The following is a 13,782-nucleotide window of genomic DNA, read 5'->3' on the forward strand; positions in this document are numbered from 1 at the left end:
TTCATTCATTGTAAAACTGCTGATGTATCAGAACCATAAAAAGTGCTGAAATATGTTGTTAATCCGGCGTGATATACCCCTTACAGAAAATAACTCCCTGCAGCTAAATTGATCAGTACAACTTTCTGCAGTAATTGTGTTAGTTAATTATGCATCTCGCGGTTTAAGCCACCTTTTCAAAGCTTGTTCGCAGAGGTACATTATACATTAACTATTCATCTTTACATAGTGACTGTAGTTCAGATCTTGCTGGGGCGGGGGCGGGGGAGACTGTCAGTGAAATATGCAAGTTATATCTCGAGAATTAGGTAGGGCTTAATGAATTTCCATTGAATAGACACAAAACTGATTAAACACAAGCTGTTTTAGAAGTTTTCCGGGATATGTCAGATTGATGTGGCTGTTCTAGGTTCGCTGTCTACAATTATAAAACGTAATCTTTTTTGCAGGCTGTATTTTGCCCGGTCCTATCAGTGTAACTCCGCCACACTTTGGCAGACAGTAGCACGTTAAAAGCTTTGAGAGGAAAGTTTAAAATCAAAATGCAAAGGGAAGGCCCTGCCTGTATTACTCTCCAGAGGCAGAATGCTCTTAGGATGCCTATTGAAATCAGCATTATCATTCCAATACTTGTCAAATATGAGTCATTCTCTAGTTCAGGCAAAATTTCTTTATAAATCTTTAAATCTTATAGTTCTTTCAAGAAAAGGTTACGGTGCTTATGATTTAATGAAACTCCTTTACATCATAACTGTTTGACTATGGAGTGAAAACTTGTCCTTTAAAGCTGAGAGACGCGTTTGCAGGAGGCAACGCCGTCCTCTGTATTATTAATGCTGCATTACACAAAGTTACACATTATATATATATTTTAAAATAATGATGACTATTATTTATTTGCCCCTGGCCATTTACACAGAGCTCAGACCAGGGCGACCCCTTGGGAGTTACTGTGGGTGTCATTCAGAGATAGACGCTAATTCGATCGCGGCTGTGTTTTCGCACGGTACGCAGCTGCGCCAAAAACATGCTAATAGTTCCAAAGATCACCTGAGCATAAGAGCACCCATAGCTGTCTTCTCATCTGCGCATGACGTCGCCTACTGGCGTAAATATCGGTAACATCGACGCACATCGGCGGTCAGTTTGCCCTTGCGGAAAGTCTGACCAGCCACAAACACTGCAGGTCGCCTGATACGCAGCGGGGTCTCTTGCTGTGTAGGAGATAGCAATGGGTTTTTTTTTAAGCAGTGATCAGCATGATCACTGGGGCCGGCTCCAGGCTCTGCTCTGCCTGTTGGAGCGGAGTAACAGTCCAGTAACCGGTGGAGACCCTGGATAACGCCACCTCCAGGTGACGTTATTATCACAGGGCTTTCCCAGATATTTTCTCACAATTTATTTTTAGTAACTCTGGTCGGATCACATTTCCCATTACAATTATGGGAAATGCGATCTGATTACTAAAAATAAGTGATAATTAGGGGTTGGAGTAGAATTTTACGAATTCTACTCCAATTGCCCTGTAATAACTATAGGTGATACTAACATAGGCCCTCATGGGTCGATGGTCCGCACTGCGCATGCGCTGGGCATGCGCGAGACCCTACGAGCGAAGGACTTTCCTTCGCTCGGAGTGTCTCATCAAAGGGGGCGTGCTGTCGATGTTGACTGACAGCACGCCCCCTTTGGTGGGCATGCCGGGGGCATGCCTGCCAGACGGAGGCGTTCCCAAGGGAACGCCTACCGTCTGAAGCCGGCCCCACTGACATCACTAGTGATGTCAGTGGGAGTGATTTTGGCTCTGATAGAGCCAAAATCACTCCTGGCCTTGCGGTTGAAAAACTCAACCGCAGGCTTCTGCTCGCAGTTTCGATGGTCGCGATGGTCAAGACCATCGCGACCATCATCCTGCACGCTCGTATATGCTGTGGGTGGTGACCCACAGCTATACGAGCGTCCAGGAGGACGCTCCATATTAATGGAGGTGGGCCCTGATTCAGAGCGAGCACTCTGGTCAGAGCGTCCGGCTCTGAATCAGGGCCTTAATGTGAAAAGGGTGTGACAACACAAAACAGCCTTTATCACTTTATTTTAGTAAAAATAACGTTAATAAATAGAGCCCTAAGTGTGCAACATCTACAAAGTCAGTGTGAATAAGAAAATACAAATCTCAAAAACAACATTTATGTTAAAAAAAAAATCCTCAAAACAAGTCAAACACAGTCAGAAATGAGATGTACTAAGCCTTGGATACATACTTGCTGACATTATATCACTCCTCCCTGGGAGATACCCATAGAGGAGACACAGGGGGTCACTTCAGGGGGCAGGCCTGGGCTCCTACGTCATTAAACCCCATCCCTGTCTCAAGCACGGTGACAGCACATTCTATTCGGTCAGTGTGGCCGTCGTGGGCATTTAGTCGTGGTGCTGAACAATTGTGCAAGGCAGCCACATGGTCTTCTGTCCACACTTTTCTTATGTGCTACGCCTTTGATACTTTTGCCTCTCCGGATACTTCCTTTGGGTGGCGTGTTCTCCTTTCTGCTCAGGCGCATCCCCCACCCTTAGAGGAACTACTTTAGGACATCCCCATGGTATCCCTGTGGATCCCTATGGACCCCGAAGAATAAAATAAGAGTTGGACTTGCCATTGTTAACTCTCTTTCTTCAAAGTTCATAAGGTCCACAGGGCGCCCACCCTGACACACCTGGCTGCATTGGGTATTTTTTCTTTCGATTACGGATTCCCTCATCTTGTATGAGAGCGCTTTTGGTGTATGATTGTTCTTCCTTCCCCTCTTTCCTTCTCCTGCCTTAGGCTTGGTTACAAAACTGAAGGCCTGTGGCTGGGGGCAGGGTATGTATGGAGGAGGACCCCGAGGCATCCTTGGAGCTGAAAGCTTTAACTGTTTGGTGCCTGGATCTCTCCAACCACATTACCCCATGGTATCCCTGTGGACGCTATGGAAGAAAAAGAGTTATCAATGCTGAGTCTACCGTAACTCTTATTTTCCATCCTACCCACTTCAGTGGAAGATCTGGACACTCTTCCAGGTGTGCGGGGGGCTACCCGAAAATTTGTGAGCAGGTAAGTATGCTGGGATAGTGATAAAGTTTAGAGAGATAAAGTACCGACCTATCTGCTCCTAACTGCCATGTTACAGGCTGTTTTTGAAAGTGATAGAAGCTGATTACTTGGTACTTTATCTCTCTCCAAGGCTTAGTACATCTGCTCTCAGCGGGACTCTTACTCATCAATATTCCATATACAAGTATGACGTAAAATCCAACAAGTAGTCAATCTAGTCACAGGGAACGAAGAACTAACATTTATGTTCTATCAGGATGATAAAGATAATGGATGTATAGGACATATCCCAGTACTGATGCTATCCAGTATGTCCCAATATACAAGCAGCATTATATACGTATGTCAGATCTGACACAGCGTGAATAATACATACATATGCAGAGCCGTATTCAATTTGAGCGGACCCGCGATACTTTTCCGCCTCCCGGACTTTTCGCCTACATCGCGTGTTTTGCAGGCGGAAAAGTATCGCGCGCGTGCCCGCGTATCCCCGTATTCAATTTGAAAATAGGCGAAAACGGGACCTGGCGAAACTTCAACAAGCGAAAAGTACTGTCAGATTTGGGGAAATCAGCCTGATACCCCCCAAAAGATGCACTGACATGGGGGCTAGCTATGGTACCCCCCCTCGATTTGGCTTGCTGAAGGTATTTGGTGTTTTTAAACGGGCTCAGTAGCTGCTAAATAGCATTTTAGTATACGTGGTGCAGTATATTATTCAGGAGTATTTTTTGCCAGAAAATAACTTATCCCAGCAAATTTGGGGTACTTGAAAATGGGGGTCAGCATATTTAACAGTTGCTAAAGTTAAGTTAAAAAATGTTTGAAAAATCCACTTGCCGCAACCCCCTGCAATGTAAAAAACACCCGGGGCATACTTGGAGACCCCCCAGAGTCTAGTTCGCTAGGTTTTAACTTTGTCCCCCAACAATTTTTTTTTTCACCCCCAAAATGAAAGTGATTTTTTTTTTTACGCAGTTTACCTTTGGCGGACTGTCTGAAGGCTGCACGGGGGTTCCCGCAATGTTGCACCCAAAACCCCAATTCTGCACTTTTTTTCGCCTGTTATTCATAGGCAAAACTTTTCCGCCTATTACATTGCATTGATTTTCCTCCTAGGCTGAAATTCTTTCAAATTTAATACGGCGATACTTTTCTGCCTGGGGAAATGACGTCATCGGCGAAACTTTTTCGCTGATTCCGGCTTTTCGCCTCAAATTGAATACGGGCCTATGTACTATCTCAATGTGTATTCAGCAATCATCTCTAGGATGGGAGCCAGATCAGAGGCTCTTGAAGATTTCTTTGTAAACCTAATTTATTTAAACAAAGTATAAGAGTTGGCAGCCGCATAATAGGACTTTCTCAGGGCCAAAAAAGAATTAGATGACAGAATCCTGAATTCCTATCATAGTCATTTCTGCAATACACCAAAAAGATGCAGCCAGTGATTATAATATGAACGATTTAAATTAACAAAAATTATAAAGCATTTCGTCACAACAACTGTAACTTCTTCAGAAGTAAAATAATACAGAAGTGTAAAAGTATCTAACACTATTTATAAAATCACTGTTAAAACAACGTTTAGCTCTTAAAGGGCTCTATTTACTACAATCCGCATTTTGAATGCAGATTGTAGTGTGATATTAACGCATTGCGAATTCAGCCAATATCACAGGGATTTACTAAAAATCCCTTGCAGGGACAGAGCTTGCGACAAAGCTCTGTCCCTGCGAATCCCCTCTGCACACTTATCACGGTATTTTCACAAAAAATACCATAACAAGCTCCCCCCCACCGCTAAGCTCCACCCCCACAATCGCAACCCCCCCGCGACTCTTACCCTCCCCCCCACGACCCCCCTCCCTTTATTACACTTACCTCCGGTGATCGGTGCACCAGTGATGTCCTCCGTGGCTCCGGTCAGCTGACATCCCATCCTGCACTGGGACCTGGTCAGCTGATGACCGGGCCCCAGTGCAGGATTGGAGACCAGCTGACCGGAGGGAGGACATCACCAGAGCCCCGATCTCCGGTCCATGAACTCTGGTAAGTTTTTCTTTTTTTTACTAATTTTTTCTACTTATTTTTACAGTAATCAGCTTGCAGTCTGTTTAGACCACACAGCTGATCACTGGGACCAGCTTCGGGCTCTGCTCTCCCCGTCAGAGCAGAGCATGAGTTCGGTAACCAGGGGAGACCCTGGATAGCGCCACCTCCAGGTTATTATCACAGGGCTTCCCCCGATATTTTTTTCACATTTATTTTTAGTAACTATGGTCGGATCACATTTCCCATTACAATTATGGGAAATCGATCTGATTACTAAAAATAAGTGATACTTAGGGGTTGGAGTAGAATTTTACGAATTCTACTCCAATTGCCCTGTAATAACTACTGGTGATACTAAAATAATGTGAAAAGGGTGTAACAACACAAAACAGCCTTTATTACTTTATTTTAGTAAAAATAATATTAATAAATAGAGCCCAAAGAACTGATAATATGTAACATCACATCCAAAACTTTTGTGGGTATTATATAACTCCTTGTGGAGCAATGGTGCTGTATCCCGTGTTCTGCAATGGTATGTACTATTGGTCTTATACACTTTATTCTTGCATTGCTTGTACGGTTTATGTACTATGTAAGGTGCTGTTTACTCTCTGTAGAACTATTTAAATAAAGGACAATAATAATTAAAATAAAAATATGTATATACTGTACTATGAGCATGAAATAGGAAATAAAGAGACAATCATATTCACTTGCAGAATGCTATATAAACATATAATACAAAACAACCACCACACTAAAGTGATCACATAACCCTGTTTTAATGCAATAAACTCATAATCATACAGAGAAACTACATATAAAACAATCTATATAACTGAACAGTTACTAAACGTTTCTTGGTTGGAAAACCATAATGAATTTTGTTATATAAGAACGATGTAGCTGTACAGTCATTATGCTCTGAGATACGAGATCACATCACCCTGATGTCACAATGTTACTATAAACTACTCCGTCAATTCTACTGTGCACTAAGAAATAAAAAAAAACATTGGATCAAAAAGTACATATAGTATATACACAAGACACTAAGCCAGACACAGCAGGACGAGCTCACAGACGCAGGGTATGATTACAATATACTGTATAATCCTTCCCGGAAAACACATCTCAGCAGATGTGACCTCATACATCTGTACTGCAGTCGCTCCAAACAGCCCCTCTTGTTGCACCAGGTCTCGTGTAACTCTGCTGTAAGTTGCGCCAGGTCTCGTGTAACTCTGCTGTAATGTGCGCCAGGTCTCGCGTAACTCTATTGTAAGGTGCGCCAGGTCTCGTGTAACTCCGCTGTAAGGTGCGCCAGGTCTCGTGTAACTCTATTGTAAGGTGCGCCAGGTCTCGTGTAACTGCTGTAAGTTGTGCCAGGTCTCGTGTAACTCTGCTGTAAGGTGCGCCAGGTCTCGTGTAACTCTGCTGTAAGGTGCGCCAGGTCTCCTGTAACTCTGCTGTAAGGTGCGCCAGGTCTCGTGTAACTCTGCTGTAAGGTGCGGCAGGTCTCGTGTAACTCTGCTGTAAGTTGCGCCAGGTCTCGTGTAACTCTGCTGTAAGGTGCGCCAGGTCTCGTGTAACTCTGCTGTAAGGTGCGCCAGGTCTCGTGTAACTCTGCTGTAAGGTGCGCCAGGTCTCCTGTAAATCTGCTGTAAGGTGCGCCAGGTCTCGTGTAACTCTGCTGTAAGGTGCGGCAGGTCTCCTGTAACTCTGCTGTAAGGTGCGGCAGGTCTCGTGTAACACTATTGTAAGGTGCGCCAGGTCTCGTGTAACACTGCTGTAAGGTGCGCCAGGTCTCGTGTAACTCTGCTGTAAGGTGCGCCAGGTCTCGTGTAACTCTGCTGCAAGGTGCGCCAGGTCTCGTGTAACTCTGCTGTAAGGTGCGCCAGGTCTCGTGTAACTCTGCTGTAAGGTGCGCCAGGTCTCGTGTAACTCTGCTTTAAGGTGCGCCAGGTCTCATGTAACACTGCTGTAAGGTGCGCCAGATCTCGTGTAACACTGCTGTAAGGTGCGCCAGGTCTCGTGTAACTCTGCTGTAAGGTGGTCCAGGTCTCGTGTAACTCTGCTGTAAGGTGCGCCAGGTCTCGTGTAACTCTGCTGTAAGGTGCGCCAGGTCTCCTGTAACACTGCTGTAAGGTGCGCCAGGTCTCGTGTAACACTGCTGTAAGGTGGTCCAGGTCTCGTGTAACTCTGCTGTAAGGTGCGCCAGGTCTCGTGTAACACTGCTGTAAGGTGCACCAGGTCTCGTGTAACTCTGCTGTAAGGTGCGCCAGGTCTCGTGTAACTCTGCTAGCACCGGGTGTCTTTTTGATTTGCATCTTTTTTACAGTAAATGCATCTTAATAACAAGGAAGTGATATAGTAATTGCCGTAGCCTAGCGGTGGGGGTTGGTGGTGATGTACTAAGCCTATGTGTAAAACACAAAATGCGCTCCCGGGAGTAATCATGAATCATTTAACTTTCTAAGGTGTTAGTAACTTCCACAGAAGGTGCTGAGATTGTAATTAAGCCAAACTGATATTCATACATAGATATCTGATAGGATGAATGCAATGTACCAGCTCCTGTGAAATGTGAGTTGTACTTACATTATGAGAGTCAGTTCTATGTTAAATCAGTTTGTATTTTGTGAAAGCCAACTGCACTAGGTGATAGTTAAATGATAGAAAGGAGGAAATTGTTTAATTCCTTTGGAAATGTATTTATTTATATTTTGTGAGGGAGTTGGCTGATTGTATAAGTCCACGAAGTCTCGGACACAGTGCATGCACTTAGCTTGATCGGTTAAGGTGCTGTGCATAACAGTGGGATAAAAACCTGATGCTATATATATATATATATATATGTATTCTCTGACCTTGAGAGGATATATCTGAAACGGGATGTAGTTAGCAGACCAGCGGCCAGGATGCCGCCGGTCTAAATCCCGACGCTGGAAGTCTGACACGGGACTTAAGATAGGCCTCATTTATCAACGAGTTTTATCACTCAAAATGAGTGATATAAAACTCGCTGTGTATGATAAATGATGCTCCAGCCAATCAGCTCCCAACTGTCATTTTTCAAACAGATGACAGTTGGGAGCTGATTGGCTGGAGCACCATTATCATAACCAACGAGTTTTATCACTCATTTTCAGTGATAAAACTTGTTGATAAATGAGGACCTCAATCCCGACGCCGGAATACAGACAAGACGCCAGCCCGAACGAGGTAAGTCCAGGGCATCTTAGCTGATAGCCGCGGGGGGAGGGTTATGTTTAGGTAGCATAGCGGGGTTAGCATTAGGTTTTCTGGGGGGTGATTAGGGTTAGGCAATGCTGGGGGTAGTTAGGCACTAAGGGGGGAGGGTTAGGTTTAGGCACTAACGGGGAGGGTTAGTATGTAGGGTGTGGGGTGGGGAGGGTTAGGCTAGAAGAAGGGAGGGTTAAGGTGAGAGGTAGGAGGAGGAGGGTAAGCATGTGCAGAACAGGTCCTGCCATCTCGCTCATGCTGCAATTGTGGGGGGTGGAGCAGGGGCGTGGCTCATAACCAGTCCCAGAAATGGGGAGTGTCATCCCCGTTTTACGGGAGGGACGAGGCCAGGGTCTGCACCAGCAGACGCAGACTCCTCTCCTCCTATGTGACCAGCACCCAGTCAGGCTGCATGAAGCTTCAGCTTCAAATTAAAAACATTAACATTATCTAGAAAAGCATACATTTTGCCCAGTAAACTCACCCCCCCCTCCCAAATAATAAATTGATCATTAATATAATGGCCATAGAGGACTAATTTTTCTCAAAGCCTTCCTAACAGGTGAACCGGCATTGAAATGCTGCCATATAGAAAGTGGCATAGCTTGGGGCTGACCAGATCTCCATGGCCGTCCCCATTATCTGTCTATAATATGAGGCAGTAACTCAAAATAAAATCAAGTACAGTACAGTAGTTGCTTTCTTGAGATAAAAGGACTTTTTTTGTTTTGTGAAAATGCATATAAACTGAAGCTAATTAGAGGACATCATTGATACTTGTGTAAAAAAAAAATCATATTGTAACATTCATTGATATTTAAGTGGCATCTACTAATATCTTAAATCAGCCTTGGCGATATATGCAAACATCTAAGGATATAGGACCATGTAATTTTGCTATAGAAACATCCATGTAGGCACAGAGCTACATGTATGTGTCTGGTTATATAAAACAGTCTCCATCTACTCTTTGTGACTATGAATGACATAAAAGCTACTGACCATTGCATTTATTATTATTATTATTATTATTATTATTATTATTATTATTATTATTATTATAGATTTATTGGCCAGTGGTTGTGTATGGCTATTGCAGGCATTTTTGTTATTTCCATTTCCTCATCTCTCAAGAAAAAAACATATCGGGCATCATCCTAACCTCTCCCGGTTACCGCCATTAATATAAATGTTGGTATCACCAGCGTTGTACGTGTCCCAATCCATCTTGCGCCCTGGCCTTCCCTAACAACATAAAGCAGGAGAGCATTTTATTATTCGATATCTATGGGTGCCTATCCAAGGCTGACCACGAGGGGAAATTTCTGCCAATTTGTAACCTGCAAAAAGAATTCGGGAAGAATCGGGGGACAAATAAATAAATAAATGTAATGTGTATTTTTTCCAATTTTTTTTTTATGATTTAAAAAATTGAACAATAATAAAGTGGAGAAAGAAAATCTTTGTTTTTCTAAGGTGTAGTTAAAGTTATAAAAAGAACATTTTTATTTTGAATGATATGACAGGATTATCACTGGCGCCTCTCTCGCTATAAAGAAAGTTCTGAAGAATTATTGCCATTATTAGACTAGTGACAGTGAGCTTTAGCTATACATTGCTAACTTCTGTCTCTCTGCGGAGACAATTTTCTTTTCTTAAATAAACTGTCATGGTGGTGCTAATATATTGTTTGCTCCCTCATACTGGGAGAATACAGCTGATATAAAACATGTATATGCTGCATTGGTAATGGTATCTTTAGTGTAGTTGACTTGAACAAATGTGTTTCCCTCATGGCTGTGCTAATGTGATAAAGGAAATTGGCTGTTCGTCAGGATTTGGCTGGGTAAAGACAGTAAAAACAGTATCACAATCCCTTTTATGCATTTTACCACCACTGAGAACTTTCCCCAGTTATATTTCATACTGTATGTCTCCGCGCTGCACAGAAACGCTGTAAAACACGAGATAATGTTACAAATAACACCGGGGGATAGCTGTATCTTTTCTAATGATAACCGTCCACAACTGAATGACAGTAACAGGCTGTAAAAATATATATACATACATTTAATAATATCACATAGAATACAATTGCAACTGAACTTGTTGTGTTTAAAGGCTTTTGTAATGAAATTCAAGCGCGGAGATCGTGAGATGTGAGACCCAGGAAAAATAAGGTCCACGCTGGGAGTTTAATGTGCTAAACAGATATTTGCAAACGGTAAATAATAACAGAGGATTTAATTTTTTTTTTTCCTTTTTAAAGTGGTGATTTTCTGTATTGTAATGGTTTTAGAAAATGCACAATTTGCAGAAATTGTCGCTGTAGTACCTAGAATGTTGTTTAAAGCCTAATCTATAAGCAGCGTAATGATATTCAATGGTAATTTTGCACCGCTTAACTAATACATCCGCACTATTTCCGCTTCATCACAGCACCCGGTCCTCTGATAACAATCACTCAGTATGTGAATGGGAGGCAATTCACCTTTCTTTAACGGAAATATATACACAACCATTACACCTGCGCCATTGAATGACTGTGCTGTGATTTTCAAAGGGATGAAATCAGGATGTGACAATCATCTAAATATAATTTGTTATTGTCCAAGATTTAGTTTACTCTAATAGACACATCCTCTTCACTGATTGCTGACGCTCTTGGAAAATGTATACACATAATAAAATAACCGAGCTTTTGTCAGAGTTATTCATCTTATTTTGTTTCACTGCAGTAGAAAAAGGAAACTTTTCAAAATGTATTTTTTGCTACATCATATTGAAATAACAAGAATTAGAAATGTGCAATTTATTATAACGACCGTATGTTGTTTATTGCACTTCGATTAAAACCACAGTGAGTAGTGTGATGGGTGTCTCATAAATGAATAGTACAGATATATATAGAGAGAGAGAGAGAGAGAGAGAGAGAGAGGGAGAGACAGAATTTGATGGCGGAAGGGAACCTGCAAATCCATGTAGTGTACCCTTTGCGTCTATTTTTATTTTTTAGAGGTTTTTTTATATTTGTTTGGGCTTTCATAGATGTAGTCGCTGGCAATGTAAATAGAAATCCGTTAATGTGCAGAACTGATTACGCGCTACAGGTCTGTCCCCCCGGCAGTGACTGACTGCACCCCAAATGCAGAGGTTAGCAGTCTCCCCTGTTACACGCACCGCTACGCTCTGCTTCTATGATGCGCCGATGCCCGCAAATCGCGGACTATTACACTTGGACCTAGGAGTTGTTTTCTATTTGTTGGCATATCAAGGACTAAGTTTTAGAGAAGTAATATTTATAACCTGAAATTGACACCAATATTTTGATTATTTTGGATAAATGTGTAAGACATTAGCAACAAGTCACCAGCATCAAGTAACAGAACCAAATGCTAATTTTGAGCAAAAAAGACGTGCGGTGCGACCAAGTGGCTTTGGTCCTAGCACACAGAGAAGGGCTTTTGCCATAGTATAACAGGACACGTGTATGTACAAAGTGAGCAAGTTCCAAATCTGATCAAACCAGACCTTATGATCTCAGTGTGACCTACAGTAAATCCTGGTACTGAGGACCTGATTCAGACCAGCTCGCGAGCGCTATGCACTCGCAAGCGGGTCGATGGTGGCCCAGTGCGCATGTGCACGATGGAGCCGGCTCCGTCGTGCGCATGCGCGAGACCCGGATAGCGACGGGCAAACCGTCGCTCCGGGTCTCATACCAAAGGGGGCGTGCTGTCGATGTTGAGTGACAGCATGCCCCGTTTGGTGAGCGGGCCGGGGGTTGTCTGCCCAGACGGAGGCGTTCCCATGGGAACGCCTACCGTCTGGGGCCGGCCCCACTGATATCACAAGTGATGTCAGTGGGAGAGCTTTCAGCTCTGTTAGAGCCGAAAGCTCTCTGGGGCTTGCGGCAACGAGACCCTACCACAAGGGTCTCGTCGCAAGCCCGATGATCATCATGGCCGCTCGCTATAGCTGTGGGTCGGCACCCACAGCTATGCCAGTGGTCAGGAGGCCGTTCGAAAAAAACAGAAGGCCGGCCCTGATTCAGAGCGAGCGCTCTGTCAGAGCGTCCGGCTCTGAATCAGGCCCTAAGTTCACAACGGCCAGAAGTTAAACTTACTTTTTGAATGTGCCGGACTATGAATGAGGCCAGCATTACATGGGTTTCAAACTTTTGAATAGATTTGACAGCCTTAATTGGTGGTTTGTGAATATGTGGTCACAGTACAGTAGGGGGTTGGGTACAGTTTGCCGGCACTCTGGATCCCGGCGGTCAGAATCCCGATGCCGGCATCCCGACACTTGTCGGTCAATATCCTGAACCTCCCCCTACCCCTCCCTCCCCAGTGCCTAAAAAAATCCTCATCCTCCCTGCACCCTAAACTTAACCCTCCCCCTAAGTGCCTAACCCTAACCCCTAACACTCCCCCTAACCCCAGTACTTACCACTGGGATGCCGACACCGGAAATATTGACTGGATCCCACAGTGGGTATAATTTCACCCTTTAGTGTAGTTGACTCTTTTGAAATTTCAATATAAGATACAAAAATAGTTTTTAAGGCATCATGCAATGTCTCTGTCTCCATCAACATATTCGCTGCCTTCAGCTTTTAACTCTAAAATTCCTCCTTTTTTTAATTTTCATTTTACTGATGCATCAAAAAAATATTTGTCAATTTTATTTTTTAATGTCTACAACCTTCTTTCCCATTTCTGCTTTACTACTGTATGCATTATTGTATGTCTCATCTGTTTTACACTAGTTTTATGTGCTTTTTGTTATATCCTTCTCTGATTTGGGCTGTTAGCATTAATGAAATGCAGTTTTATTAGTACTTTCCCCAATTACCACTTCCTTGGAGAACCATATTGGTTTTCTCCTTCATCTGCCTTTGCTGACATAACATGGCTCTGTCGCACCTGATAATGTATGTTTTAGATTTATTCCACTGTTCTTGAACCCCACCCAACAACTCTCAGCTAAGTCAGAGAGCCACATAAATGGTATAGTATATAATTTGGCTAAAGTTAGTCTTTCTACAATCCTAAATATATTTTTGGTGGGTTTCTGCTTCGCAGATGTCTATATGTGGATTACTCTCCTGGATTGTCCAGGAAACTCCCACATATTTTGAAGTCCTTCAAGACTCCCAGGAAAGTAGACTAGCTTTCCAAGTTACTGCTAACTTCCCTTGTGAAACGATTCACAGCATTGCGCAGCAAGGACACGAGTTCATGACTGCGCAAATCAGGTAGTCACATCCATGCTGTATAGTACTTTTCCTTTTTCCCTTATGAGACTATGCACACTAGAGAATTGCTTCCATACTGTATGTGTTGTTTATTTAATTGTCTAAAATGTGACCCATGGAA

The 13,782-nt window shown here is 43.2% G+C and overlaps 1 protein-coding gene across 1 annotated transcript in view; it reads left to right on the plus strand.

The window, feature by feature from the left end:
* The window catches only part of LOC148453899 (usherin-like), a 184,155-nt gene that overhangs the window by 82,671 nt on the left and 87,702 nt on the right, over nucleotides 1–13,782 (plus strand). The window lies entirely within an intron of this gene.

Source organism: Taudactylus pleione, unplaced genomic scaffold, assembly GCF_031769625.1.
Source record: "Taudactylus pleione unplaced genomic scaffold, aTauple2 ptg001063l, whole genome shotgun sequence".
NCBI lineage: Eukaryota > Metazoa > Chordata > Amphibia > Anura > Myobatrachidae > Taudactylus > Taudactylus pleione.